This window comes from Pinus tabuliformis, chromosome 8 (genome assembly GCF_031772625.1).
Source record: "Pinus tabuliformis cultivar Carrire ecotype Pingquan chromosome 8, CPIR1, whole genome shotgun sequence".
Taxonomy (NCBI): Eukaryota; Viridiplantae; Streptophyta; class Pinopsida; order Pinales; family Pinaceae; genus Pinus; species Pinus tabuliformis.
In genome coordinates, this window is record NC_142294.1 from 1,346,908,810 (window position 1) to 1,346,924,321 (window position 15,512).

The window sequence follows — 15,512 nt, forward strand, 5'->3', positions numbered from 1 at the left end:
CATACTTATTAAAAAAAAAGGATTAAATACATGTTAAATATATTATATTATAAGGTGGTTAGTCCCTCCTCAATCCAAAATTTGGAAAGTAATTGAGAATCTTGATAAGAAATCACGAGGAAAAATAATAATAATAATTCACATTAATGAATAATTCAATAATTATTTTTATAACCATAGTAGCATAAAATACATACAATTTATCACATCGAAATCAAATTTCTTTAAAATATAATATTTTTAATATAGAAAACTTGTTACATCATGTTTTAAATTCTTTTTATTAATAATTTTTTTTTTTTTTTTTTTTAAAAACTTGTGGTAAGATCCACCCCGTTAGGGGCGGAGAGCCTTAACCGCGTGTGATAAGAAAGTCCGAAGACTGTTCCCGTCCTTGTCGAGGGAGATGCCAACCATCTCTCCTTTCTACGAACACTTAATAATTTATTATAATTAAAATAATAATAATAATAATAAAATATTTTTACAAAAATTTAAAATTTTTTATAAAAATATTTTTCATAAATTCATATAAATATAAATATTTATTCTCCATCAGAGTGCACGTTAATACGATCGGGATCTGTAAACGCTAGTCTGTAATGATGAAGGCTAAAAAGCGATAATTTACCCCCTCCACATGCACGAGGCACGTGGAGTGATGGCCTCATACATGCAACCATTTAATGTCAATGAGGAAGGTGGCAGGAAGATTAAAGTGACAAGGTTCTCTGGCCTTTTCGCTATTTAGGTAAGTAAGTTTTTTGTCTGCAAAGGTAATTCACTTCGGACTTAATCTGTGACAAGTTGTGGCTCTGGGGTGGCGCTCTTCGTGGTCCTCCACCGGGTGTTGTTCGACTTACAGTTTGCTTTGGTCGCTCCTCTTAGGTATGTTCTTTGTCTTAGTCTTTGTTACCCTGCTACCATGGCTAGCTACAAATAATTTCTTATTTATTGGAGAAATGACTATGTTCTCAAGTTGAAGGTTTGGCGGAAGCACCACTAGGATTTTTGCATGGAAATTGAGGATTTTTATGAGGGTTTCTTTGTCTTTTGTACTCTTGTCTCTGTGTACTATGGTATTTTTCTTTCTCGCATGGGCACAATTTGGGCAGGGCAGCTATGTCATTTGCAATTTTCTTTTTGTTCCTATCTCTAGTGCAATGGCTCTGGTATTTTTCTGAATGTCTATTGTTATGGATCTGGGCTTATATGGTTCTGGAATGTGTGTTTCTCATCTCAAACCTCTACCCTCAGTCGATCATGACAAGGTTGGGAATATGGTTTAGGGCTTTGGGATTGTCTTCATTCCCGGTTCATTGTCCACAACAAGGTAAGTCAATGGTATACTTATAGTTTTTGGCCCTCATGCATTGATAATTTGATAGGGTCTTCGGTCCGGTGCAGTCCTGGAAAGCATAAATCTCACCGGTGTAGGCCCACTTAAGGTCTTTTATCAGGGTTTGAGTCAGTTACTGCTAGAATTTTCAGTCATTTTCGTGTCATGGCCCATGTTTCCTTAAGGAAGGAAAATCGCGCCAAGGGTTCCCACAACCATGGTAAGCAATAGATGGAAACTCATGAGGGTCGTCAAGCCAATTCTCAAACTGGTAAAGTTCGAGTTTGAAAATCAGCCTCTCGCATCATAAAAGAGGCTACCACTGCTTATCATGAGGGTAGCTCCACTTAGGTTCATCAACTTATAGTTGGGTGGGAAGAAGAACTCAATTAGCAAGTTGGTGCAACGAAAATTGACCTGGGAGACAGGCTGGCCCTAGTGCCTGACCTCGGTCACTCTCGTGGCAGGTCTACTCAGTACAAGCAAACTATCCATTTGTATTGGATGATGAAGAACCTTCTAGCTAAAGCGTTGGAGCACATCCCTTCTGGCTCACCCTCGACCTCTCAAGGGCTCCCAAATTTCAGCAAGGATCTACAGTAGATTCAGTTTCAGCTTCAAATGTAGAATGGTCGCCTCAGCCGCATCGAGCAGCATATTGATTGTATTCCGCAAACTGAGCTTCCAAGCTCTAATGTGAAGGATCATTCTCCCATGGATTCATCTGATGATTAGTAGTATGATGGTTTAATCTCTGTTTTGTCTTTTATGTTAGAAAATTATATATTACGGAGCAATGGAACACATAAAATATTGCAGAAATATAAGCACAGAAAACGCATAAAACAAGAGAGACACAGATATACGTGGTTCACCCAGTTTGAGCTACGTCCACCTCAAACAACCAGTCCTTCCTTTCTGTTATCCAGCAAAATGAAGAGACACAACCTACAGCAGATCCGCTGTAATATCCTCTGTTTTCTCTCACAGTCTCACCTCTTTGTTTCTCACTCAGAGAATACACATCTATATCACACCCTCAAATACAAATGCCCTCATACAAAGAGAGGGGTTGCCTTCTACGGCAAAAAACCCTAAACTAAACATAAGTTCTACCGTCAGATCATCCACCTAATGAACGGCCCAGATTGACTAGAAATTACTATACTTTTACAAAGCAATTTTACATTTATTTTTGGCTTCGGGGGCGCTGCCCCCCAGTCCCTGCCGGGGGACCACTAGCCCCTGGACCCCCCAGCCAGGGGGGATCGGCCCACCCGGACCCCCGCGGGGGGGGACAAGTCCCCCCCGCATGGAGGGGTGTACAAACTTCCTTGGGTATACATCTAGCTGAAACAAAGACCTCTGAACAATCATTCTCCACACACAACAATCTCCCACTTGGAGAATGATTGTAGTAACTCCACCACTGCTTCATTTGCTGGACAATGACTCCTCTTTGGACCTGGCTGTTTTTCATCTTCATTGTCATCCTTGAAGACCAATTGAAACTGAGAATGTTCTTAGTTTCTCCCTGGTTACAACTTTTGTTAGCATATCTGCAGGATTCTGACTAGTGTGTATCTTTTCCAGCTTCAACTCTCCATCTTCCAACACTGATTGTATGAAATGGTACTTGAGTTGTATGTGTTTAGTCCTGGAATGGAATGTTGAGTTCTTTGCAGGATGAATGGCACTTTGGTTGTCACTGTATAACGTGCCCATATCATGCTCCTTAACCAATTCACCCATAAACCTTTGTAACCAAATCATTTCTTTACTAGCCTCTGTAGCAGCAACATACTCTGCTTCTATTGTTGAAAGTGCAACAACACTTTGGATTTTTGAAACCCAACTGACAGTTGTTCCACCAACAGTAAATACATATCCTGTAGTGCTCCTCCTGTTATCTCCGTCACCTGCCATATCTACATCAACATATCCTTGTAGAGAAATGTTTGAACCACCAAAGCATAATTCTTGATTTGTGGTACCTTTCAAATATCTGAGAATCCATTTCACTGCCATCCAATGTTCCTTTCCTGGATTGTTCATGTACCTGCTTACAACTCCCACTGCATGTGCAATATCAGGCCTTGTGCAGACCATTGCATACATTAAGCTTCCAACTGCTAATGCATATGGAACTTTAGACATATAATCCATGTCTTCTTGGGTCTTTGGGCACATTTCTTACTAAGTTTGAAATGGCTAGCAAAAGGTGTACTAACTGGTTTTGCATTGTGCATGTTAAATCTTTTCAACACCTTTTGTATGTACTCATTCTGAGACAATGTTAATTTGTGATTTTTCCTGTCTCTAGTGATTCTCATACCAAGGATTTGTTTTGCAGCTACTGAATCCTTCATTGCAAATGAATTTGCCAATTTTCTTTTGAGCACATTTATTTCCTGCATGTTAGACCCTGCAACAAGCATGTCATCTACATACAATAACAATATAATATAGCTACCATCATTTTTGTTTTTCAGATAAACACAATGATCAGAGTGACATCTAGTATAACCTTGTTCAGACATAAACTTGTCAAATTTTAGATACCACTGTCTTGGAGCCCGTTTTAAGCCATACAAGCTCTTCTTCAACCTGCACACTAGTTTCTCCTTCCCTTTCACCTCATATCCTTGTGGTTGCTGAATATATATCTCTTCCTCCAAATCCCCATGGAGAAAGGTTGTCTTTACATGTAACTGCTCAAGATGCAAATCTTCAGCTACTACTAGACTTAAAATAGTTCTGATTGAAGTCATTTTAACAACAGGAGAAAATATTTCATCAAAATCAATACCTTTCTTCTGTGCAAACCTCTTTACCACAAGTCTAGCTTTGTACCTTTTTTTTCCTCCATCTTCTTCCTTCAGCCTATAAACCCATTTATTCTGCAATGTTGTTTTACCTGCAGGCAACCTGACTAAGTCCCAAGTCTGGTTATGTGCTAAGGAGTCCATCTCTTCTTTCATGGCTTGCTCCCACTTCTTCATGGTTTCTACCTGCACTTCTTCTTCATAACATTCAGGTTCACCAGAATCAGTCAACAATAAATAATATAATGAAGGAGAGTATCATTCAGGGGGTCTACTTATCCTAGTAGATCTTCTAACACCACTTTCAGGTGTTTTGGGTGCCTGTTGCTGTTGTGGTGGTTGCTGTTTTTGTGGTTGTTGATTATTATTATTTTCAGGCACCTTTACTTTTTCAGTGATTTCGTCAAGAACTGCATATTCCTTGTTTTCTTTTTCTTGCTTCTTTTCCTGCAACTGATTCTTATACAAGACCTTTTCATTGAATATTACATCTCTACTCCTAATGATTTTGTGATTTTCATAATCATATAAGTGATAACCAAAATCATTAACACCATATCCAATAAAGGTACATTTCTTTGACTTTGCCTCAAGCTTTGTTCTATTTTCTATATCAATGTGGACAAAGGCCTCACAACCAAAAGGCTTTAAAAAAGAGTAGTTTACCTTTTTACCTGTCCATGCTTCCTCTGGAACACCACCATCCAAGGAACTTGAAGGCCCTCTGTTTATTAGATAAACAACAGTATCTACAGTATCTGCCCAAAACTGTAAAGGCAATCCTGCATGCAATCTCATGCACCTTGCACGCTCCATGATTGTTCTGTTCATCCTTTCTGACACACCATTTTCTTGTGGTGTTCTTGGAACTATCTTCTCTCTGCGAATTCCATGCTCTGAACAGTACCTATCAAACTCTTTGCTGCAATATTCACCTCCATTATCTGATCTGAGACACTTCAATTTCTTTCCTGTCTCAATCTCAACCAAAGCTTTCCATTTCTTGAAAGTATCAAATACATCAGATTTATTCTTAATACAGTAAATCCAAGTTTTTCTAGTTGCATCATCAATAAAAGTAACATAATAACGAGAGCCACCGAGAGATGATACCTGAGCAGGTCCCCATACATCTGTATGCACAAGCTCTAGTTTTTCATTCTTCTTTTCTTTCCCAACTCTAAGAAATCTTACTCTCTTCTGTTTTCCATAATGCAATTCTCACAGAAGTCCAAATCAACATTCTTCAAACCCGACAACAAATTCCTTGAGTGAAGAATCTTCATCCCCTTTTCACTCATGTGTCCGAGCCTATGATGCCATAATGCTGCATCTGCTCCTTTGGAAGTTAAAGCATTAACAGAGTTAGAAATACCATTGCATAAATACAATGTACCAACCTTTTCACCTTTTGCTATTACCAGGGCTCCTTTGGTGACCTTCCAAGCTTTATCTGTGAAAGTTGTCACACAACCTTCACCGCCTAACTGCCCTGTTGAAATCAGATTTTTCTTTAGATCTGGAACATGCCTTACCTCCTTTAGCAGCCATTGGTTTCCATTTTGTTGTTTTACAAGAACCTTACCCATTCCAACAATTTTACAGGGTTTATCATCACCCAAACAAACTTGTCCAAAATCTCCTTGAACATAGTCATGAAAGTATTTCTTATCAGGTGTGGCATGGAATGAGGCCCCTGAATCTACCACCCAAGAATCAGTAATATTTTCGAAAGAAAGAATCAAAGCATCTTGTAACACCTCACCTGTCACATTTGCTTCATGATTGTTTTCTTGCTGTGCATCTCCTTCTTTTCCCTTCCGAGATCTACAGTCTTTCTTTAGGTGTCCTTTCTTTCTGCATTTCCAGCACACTATCCCCGATCTGGACTTGGATATGCCTTTCCTTGATTTACTACGATATCCTGAGCTCTTTCCTCTTTCCATTTTTCTTCCTCTAGACTCTGCACTCAAAGCATTACCCGATGTCTCACCGGAGCTTTTCCATCGCATTTCCTCACTAAGGATAGCACCGACAACATCATCAAACTTTAAAGTACTAGATCCAGAGACAGAGTTACTAATGGCCATTACTAAACCATTCCAACTTTCTGGTAATGAGCACAAGAATAACAGATCTCTAACTTCATCATCAAAGTTTACCCCTACAGAGCATAACTGACTTGTAACAGTATTAAAATCATTTAAATGATCTGCAATAGATCCACCTTCCAACATATTCATATTAAATAACCATTTCATAAGAAATACCTTGTTTGAGGCCGAGGGTTTTTCATATAGTTTCGACAACGCCTGAATCAAACCCTCTTTCGTTGTTTTCTTCGAAATGTTGAAGGCGACTGACGCAGCGAGGCACAACCGTATTGTTCTGAGTGCCTTTTTATCGAGAAGGTTCCATTCTTCATCTGTCATAGCCGTCATCTTCTTTGTTTTTCCGCTCAATGGTAGGTATAGATCTTTCTGATACAGATAATCTTCCATCTGCATCTTCCACAGCGAGAAGTTTTGGTTGTTAAATTTCTCGACCCTAAACTTACCATCTTCCGCCATTGCTCCCACTCAAACGAGGAACCCTTATTTCCTGCGAGTTTATCAGCCAAATAGACCTTCGGCTCTGATACCAGATGTTAGAAAATTATATATTACGGAGCAATGGAACAAATAAAATATTGCAGAAATATAAACACAGAAAACACATAAAACAAGAGAGACATAGATATACGTGGTTCACCCAGTTGGACTACATCCACCTCGAACAGCCAGTCCTTCCTTTCTATTATCTAGCAAAATGAAGAGACAAAACCTACAGCAGATCCTGTTGGAAATAATACTAAGAGGGGGGAGTGAATCAGTATTATTTAATTCTTTTCAACTCATATAAAGATTAGCAGATCTGATTAATGAAACTTGTATACCTTGTAATTTAATTTATTTTTCAGATGTTGATCATTAATCTAGTGTCATAACCATATAACAGTAAGCAGGAATAGAAAAGTAGATCAGACAGACACACAAAAGAACACAATATATAAGGTGGAAACCCAATGTGGGTGAAAACCACCTGCTGCAATATATCTCTATCTTATTTCAATTAGAAACTTCCTTTTACAATGATTCTGTACTGGTGCAGTCTTATACCAGCACGCAGGCTTCAACCTGCAGAAGGCTACAACCTTCTCTCGTTCTCCAGACTCTTCTGGAAGGGAGCTACAACCCCCTTAGCTCTTGTACTAGCTAAGGTACTAGTACATAGGTGCTGACCTACAGAAAACTTCTCTTTTCTTCCAGGGACCATGTTTCATAAATTTTCAGACTGGATCCATGAATATCAATCAAACATCAAATAGATCTGCAATCAACCAACTTCCTTGTACAAATATTGAATCAATAACTTCTCAGAACCAGTAACCAGACACCAATTCAAAACCCTGAACACTGCAATAATAGACAAAAGCATCTAAAACATATTTTAGGAAAAAGTCTGCAACTTCACCAATAGAAACCTGCGTATATCCGCAGTATTCAGTTCTGTAACCTACGGGTATCCACACTTCCGCTGTGTCGAACCTGCGGGTATCCGTTTTTGTGCTGTGTCGAGCCTGTGGGTATCCGTGCCTGCGCTGTGTCGAGCCTGCGAGTATCCGCACTTGTGCTGTGTCGAGCCTACGGGTATTCGCACCTGCGCTATGTCGAGCCTGCGGGTATCCGCACCTGCGCTGTGTCGAGCCTATGGGTATAGAAATTTATCAGACTTCAATTATACCCCAGATTATCAGATTTACAGATCTGATCATGCGCCAAAGAGATCTCGACCCATCAGTAGATCTATATTGTAATGCTCAAGTTTCTCCTTGATTCAGGTCCAGTTATAACTCACCAACCGATCACTAGTATATCAGATCTTGCTCTTCTCAAGATATTCAACCTCCCAGTCTATCCCAGCCAAATGATCTCCTCCCCTTTTTATAGTCTAGGCCTTATTCAAACGATGGTCCAAAACCATAGAGATCCAATACTAGGGACCCAAAACCTGGGTTCAATACTTTAGATGCAAAACCATGGACCAAAACCATAGGTTCAAAGATGTCAGAATAAAAAACCATGGACCAACTATAATATTTCCCACATGCACACTTTTCTCTGCATGAAAGTGCGTGAACTTTACGTCCGCACTGTTTGTTCGGAGCACCTGCGTACATGTTCACACCTTTTGTTCGTTGCACCTACGTATGTCCACAGTTTTGTGAATGGTAACCTGCAGGTATCTCATTTTCAACTATTTTGAGAGCCTGAACTTGTGATCTACTATTTGAGAGAGTTGCCATCAAGGACAACACTTATGTCAATGAGCCAAACCTGTGCCAGACCATAATGCCAACAATCTCCCCCTTTGGACTTGATGGCAACCCAAGGTCACTCAAAGTCTTTTCTCCCCCTTTGACATCAAGGGCAAAGGGTTATGCTCCCCCTGAGTACATGCAGAAATCTCTGCTCTGCTATGCTGTCCAAGCTCCCCCTGACATATAGGCAAGATCTGCAAGAAGATGTTCTACAAAAGAAATCTGACTTTATACATCATAACTGACCTTCCTATCACCAAAGACTCATACATACATCCATCTCCCAACAAAGAGGGGATACACCAAAAGTTTACACAAGATAAAACGAGAACATTGCATTGTCCATCCCAGGCATAGTGGGGAAATCAAAGAAGGCCGTTACATGCCTTGACAAGAAAAAAATATATGACATAGAGATGAAAAATCTACAACCAGACTATGATAGTTATCAACAACTATCATTAGCATCATCTGTCAATCTTCATACAGACCAGCAACCAGGTTCTCCTTCTGCACCTGTTCCTCCTGAAATCAAAACAACTAAAGAATTGAACCAAGATCTTCTATGATAATACCAACAATGCATTATTAGAAGAATATATGCTCCCCCTAAACTTGTGCCAGATTGTCTCTGACAGACCCATATCAGACTCTTCTCATCCTTACTTTTCTTCAAGTCGATTGTACCCTCATAAACCAGCATATGTACGTGTATACCCCATATGAAACTCGTGTACAACCAACAATCTCTGAGAATAGACAAGATTCAACAGCAAGATGATGCATCAATTACCCCCAGCTTTTTTCTGAGGTATTCAAAGGTCTCCCTGGGCAGTCGTTTGGTGAGAATATCAGCAACTTGTTCCTTAGAGGGAACATATTCCAATTTGACCTTTTTTTCAAGCACTTGTTCTCGGAGAAAATGATACTTGATCGGTATGTGCTTAGTCTTTGAATGCATGACAGGATTCTTTGAAACATTGATTGCACTTGTATTGTCACAGAAAATAGAGATAGGTGGAGTGCACGTGATTTGAAGATCTTGCAATGTTTGCATCATCCAAAGGAGTTGTGTGCAGCAAGATGCAGCAGCTACATATTCTGCTTCAACTGTAGATAGTGCAATAGAGCTTTGTTTCTTGTTGAACCAAGATACTAATCTAGGACCCATGAAGAATGCACTACCACTAGTGCTTTTCCTATCATCCACGCTTCCTGCCCAATCCGCATCAGTGTATGCATGAAGTGTGAGATCTGTACCTCTAGGATACCATAAGCCATAGTTTTGAGTTCCTTGAAGATACCTGAAGATTCTCTTAACTGCGTGAAGATGAGTTTCCTTTGGATTTGCCTGAAACCTTCCAACTATTCCCACTGCATGCATAATGTCTGGTTGGGTACCTGTTAGATAGAGCAGACTACCAATCATGGATCTATAGGTTGGTTGATGTACAGCTGCCGATTCATCATTTGTGCTAAGGCTGCATCCTGTCACCATAGGGGTACATACTGGTTTTGAATCCTCCATCCCATATTTCTTCAAGATCTGCTTGAGATATTTAGTTTGTGATAGAAAAATTCCATCTTTGTTTTGTTGGACTTGTAAACCAAGAAAATATGTGAGCTCACCAAGCATGGACATTTCAAACTCTTTTTGCATCACCAAGGCAAAATTTTGACTCATGTCTTCTTCATTGCTACCAAAGATGATATCATCAACATACACAACAAGTATTAGCAACTTATCATTGTCAATTTTTATATATAGATTGCTATTAGTTGATCCTTTTATAAAACCTTATTGATGGAGGTACTTATCCAACCAATAATACCAAGCCCTTGGAACCTATTTAAGGCAATAGAGAGCCATTTTGAGTCTGCATACAAGATTTGGATCATTTCCAAGGATAAATCCATCTGGTTGCTCAATGTACACTTCTTCATTCAAATCTCCATTCAGAAAGGTTGTTTTGACATCCATCTGAAATACTTTGAACTTCTGAAAGCTAGAGAGAGCAAGGAACATTCTTATAGCCTCAAGTCTAGCAACTGGTGCAAAAGTTTCTTCAAAGTCTATGCCTTCTTGTTGCGCATACCCTTTACAAACAAGTCTTGCCTTGTTTCTAATCACATCCCCATTTTCATTCAGCTTATTTTTGAAAATCCATTTTGTCCCTATGACATTCTTATCTTTTGGTCTAGGAACCAACTCCCAAGTGTTATTCTTTTCAATCTGTTCAAGTTCTTCTTCCATGGCCTTGACCCAGCATTCATCTTTGCAAGCCTCTCTTACGTTCTGCGGTTCAGTGGAGGAGATCAATGCTAGATAGCTTGAAGCTTCTAAAATGGTTCTTCTTGTTTGTACACCTGCCTCTTTCTGGCCCAAAATTTGAGATTCTAGATGATCCTTCTGAACGTATCTGGATGGAGTCTTTTCTTCTATCCTTATCTGTTCTTTTGGTGCCTCATGGGTTTCTTCTTCGTTATGAATCTGATTTGATGTTGACGGATAGTCTTCGCCATCTTAGAAATCTTCAAATTTTACCTGCCTAGGAGTGTTTCCTTCTTCATCTACCACTACATCAATACTTTCAACAATTTTACCAAGTCTTTATTGTAGCATTTGTAAGCTTTGTTGTGGGGAGAGTAGCCAAGTAAAATGACTTCTTCTACTCTAGGTTCAAACTTGCTAAGATTTTCATCAGTCCTTTTAATGTAGCATTTGCTTCCAAAAATTTTGAAGTATTTTACCGTGGGAGTCTTACCGTACCAAAGTTCATGAGGAGTCTGAGTGTTGTTTACCTGGACATTTGTCTTGTTGGGAATAGTAACAGTGGCAAATGCAACTTCTCCCTAGAAGGTTGCGGGAGTTCCAGACTCATCAAGCATAGCACGAGCCATTTGTTGAACCGTTCTGTTCATCCTCTCCACTACTCCATTTTGCTGAGGAGTCCTTGCAGCAGAGAATTCCCTTCGTATTCCATGTTCTTCACAAAAATCAAAAAATTCATCTGAGGTAAATTCCCCTCCTCGATCAGATCTGAGGCATTTGATTTTGTGATCTGATTAATTTTCAACCAAGGCTTTGAATGACTTGAACTTTTCGAAAGCTTCATCTTTATACTTCATGAGTCCTATCCAACACATCCTTGAAAAGTCGTCAATGAACAATATGAAATACTCTTCTCCTCAAGGTGACCTCTTCCTAGTTGGACCACATATATCGGTGTGAACAAGTTCAAGTGGCCTGCTAGCTGATCCTTCCTTCTCGGGGAAATTATTTCTGGTTTGCTTACCAAATTGACATGACTTGCATATGGTATTGTCTAGAATTCTGATGTCAGGAAGATCACGAACTGCCTGATATTTGCATGCTTTCCTTATCTGAGAGAAGCTAATATGCCCTAGTCTTCTGTGCCATAGCCAGTGTTCATCATTCTTGCTTAAATAGCATTGTTGTTGTTCTCCCTTGAGTACATATAAGTTATTTGGAGTTCTTATGCCTCTGATCACTATCTTTCCTGTATCAAGCTCACGAACAATACATCCATTTGATCGAAATATTACCTCAGTTCCTTGATCACACATCTGACTGACACTCAGTAGATTATGCTTTAAGCCATCAAAATACATAACATTTCCAGCCTTGACCTTTTCCTTCAAACGACCAGAGCCTTTACCTTTAATGAATGTAGGGGTGTCATTTCCAAATGAGACCTTCTTTTCCTTTTCTAAGGCACTATATGACTGAAGTTTTTCTTTATCACCTGTCATATGTTTTGAGCATCCACTGTCGATGTACCATTGATTTTCCTGTCCTTCCATATATAAGGCTATCCCACATATTTCTGGTTGCGTTTCTTTCTTTTTCCATGTTTTGGAACTCAATGAAGCTTGCTCCTTCTGAGTTGTTTGTCGAAACCTGCTTCTGCATTCAGAATCTTCATGACCGAAGTTGTTACAGATAGAACATTCTATTTCATTTTCAAGAGCAGAGAAGTTATTGTAGGTTCTTTTCATGATTCCTGTCATACTCCTTTGTTTTTGAGCTTCCCTATTCATGATGGTCTTGTAGGCAACACATTGAGCAGATTTATGACCAAAGTTATGACAAGAGAAACATTGGCCATTGAAGAAATTCCTGCGATTATCAAATCTACCAACCATATGATTGTAGTTTCCATCCATTCTTGAGCCAAAATGATTTACCTGTGGTCAGTTGAGGCTTTTGTTCATCCTTGACGTAGATTTCCCCCGATTTACTTGATAATCTTTGATCATTCTTGAAGCAAATTTTCCCTAATTTTCCTGGTGATCTGCATTATGATTTTGTTGTCGATTGTCAACTTGTTCACTTCTCCTTGCTGCATGAAGATAAATTTTGGAGGTGGATGGCTTCTGCGCTTGCTTCTGAGCTTGAGATGCTTCTTCGAAATATCCGAGACCAGTCTTGATTAGTGGGGAACACTGCACTTTGATAATCTCATCTAGAGTTTCAGATCCTTTAGCAAATCTGAGATTGAGGGCTTTTGTTTTCTCAATTTCTTTTCTAAGTCCCACAATTTCACATTCTAACTCTTCATTGTGTTTATCTTTTTCAGCAAGTTGGAATGTTAGAGTATCTATAATCATATTCTTTTCCTCTAAACAAACTTTAAGTTTAGAAATTTCTTCATAAAGACCTTCTTCATTTATAGCATCCAAGAAATCATCATCTTCAAAAGCCATCAAAAGTCTATCATCGTTACCTTGTTCATCTTCATCACTATTTGACAATCCATCACTGTCTTCATGCGTGTAATAGCTCTTCTTATTTACATTCTGTTTTCTGTTCCATCTAACAGGTTCCTTACCTTTGTCTATTTTATCCTTATGAGGACATTTTGCAGCATAATGACCGACTCTTCCACAAGCAAAGCATTTGAAAGGTAGCTTACCTCTGAATCTTCCAGTTCCCCGTTGAAGGTTCTTGACAAAATTTGATTCTTCCTCTTCTTCTGACATATGTCCTGCCTCATAGTAATCTCCTTTCCCTAAATCCTTGAATGCAGCTTCTCTCCTGTCTGATGGTACTCCTTTTCTCATCTCATAAGCAGTTAGAATTCCGTGCAGCTGTGACATGGTAAGGCTCTGTAGATTCTGCTTTTCTTCTATGGCAGAAACTTTTGAATCAAACTTAGGAGACAAAGATCTTAGAACTTTTTCAACCAAAACAACTTCTTTTATTTCTTCACCCAAGTTTTTCATACAATTTACGATCTCATCTATACGTAGGAAATAGCTAGCCACACTTTCATCATTATGCATTCTGAGACTTTCATATTGAATTCTAAGAGTTTGAAATTTTGCTCATTTTACCTGTTCATCTCCTTCATAGCTTAGAACGATCTTGTCCCATATTTCTTTTGCGCTTTTGAGCTGCATAACCTTGACGAATTCTGATTGAGATAGACTTCCTAATAGAGTATTGACAGCTTTTGCATTTGTTTCATACTGCTTCTTACCAGCTGCATCTGTAGGAGTTGTTGATGGAAATGTGTATCCAGTTTCCACAATATCCCAAACTTCTGTACCAAGAGATTGAAGATAAGCAGTGATTTTTACCTTCCAATAGACGAAGTTGCTCCCATCAAAAATCGTTGGCCTGATAGATGCTTATTTTTCGTAGTTGCTCATGATGATAGATCTTTCTTCAAGCGATCAAGCTTTTCCTGAAGGACCTGCTCTGATACCAATTGTTGGAAATAGTACTGGGGGGGTGAATCAATATTATTTAATTCTTTTCAACTCATATAAAGATTAGCAGATCTGATTAATGAAACTTGTATACCTTGTAATTTAATTTATTTTTCAGATGTTGATCATTAATCTGTGTGTTAGAACCATATAACAGTAAGCAGGAACAAAAAAGTAGATCAGACAGTCACCCAAAAGAACACAAGATATAAGGTGGAAACCCAATGTGGGTGAAAACCACCTGCTACAATATGTCTCTATCTTCTTTCAATTAGAAACTTCCTTTTACAATGATTCTGTATTGGTGCAGTCTTATACCAGCACGCAGGCTTCAACCTGCAGAAGGCTACAACCTTCTCTCGTTCTCCAGACTCTTCTGGAAGGGAGCTACAACCCCCTTAGCTCTTGTACTAGCTGAGGTACTAGTACATAGGTGCTGACCTACAAAAAACTTCTATTTTCTTCCAGGGACCACGTTTCATAAATTTTCAGACTGGATCCATGAATATCAATCAAACATCAAATAGATCTGCATTCAACCAACTTCCTTGTACAAATACTGAATCAATAACTTCTCAGAACCAGTAACCAGACACCAATTCAAAACCATGAACACTGCAGTAATAGACAAAAGCAGCTAAAACATATCTCAAGAAAAAGTCCGCAACTTCACCAATAGAAACCTGTGTATATCCGCAGTATTCAGTTCTGTAACCTGCGGGTATCTGCACTTCCGCCGTGTCGAACCTGTAGGTATCCGCGCCTGCACTGTTTCAAGCCTGCGGGTATCCGCGCCTGCGCTGTGTCGAGCCTGCGGGTATCCGCACTTGCGCTGTGTTGAGCCTGCAGGTATCTGCACCTGCGCTGTGTCGAGCCTATGGGTATTCGCTCCTGCGCTGTGTCGAGCCTATGGGTATAGAAATTTATCAAACTTCAATTATACCCCAGATTATCAGATTTACAGATCTGATCATGCGCTAAAGAGATCTCGACCCATCAGTAGATCTGTCTTGTAATGCTCAGGTTTCTCCTTGATTCAGGTCCAGCTATAACTCACCAACCAATCACTAGTATATCAGATCTTGCTCTTCTCAAGATATTCAACCTCCCAGTCTATCCTAGCCAAATGATCTCCTCCCCTTTTTATAGTCTAGGCCTTACTCAAACCATGGTCCAAAACCATAAAGATCCAATACTAGGGACCCAAAACCTAGGTTCAATACTTTAGATGCAAAACCATGGACCAAAACCA

At 39.3% G+C, this 15,512-nt stretch overlaps 1 non-coding gene across 1 annotated transcript; it reads right to left on the reverse strand.

The window, feature by feature from the left end:
* Window positions 1-310: 310 nt before the first annotated feature.
* Window positions 311-436, reverse strand: LOC149240472 (U6atac minor spliceosomal RNA). Its single transcript, XR_016246920.1, has one exon. It is a non-coding gene; the product is annotated as a U6atac minor spliceosomal RNA (small nuclear RNA).
* Between the last annotated feature and the right edge of the window lie 15,076 nt (window positions 437-15,512).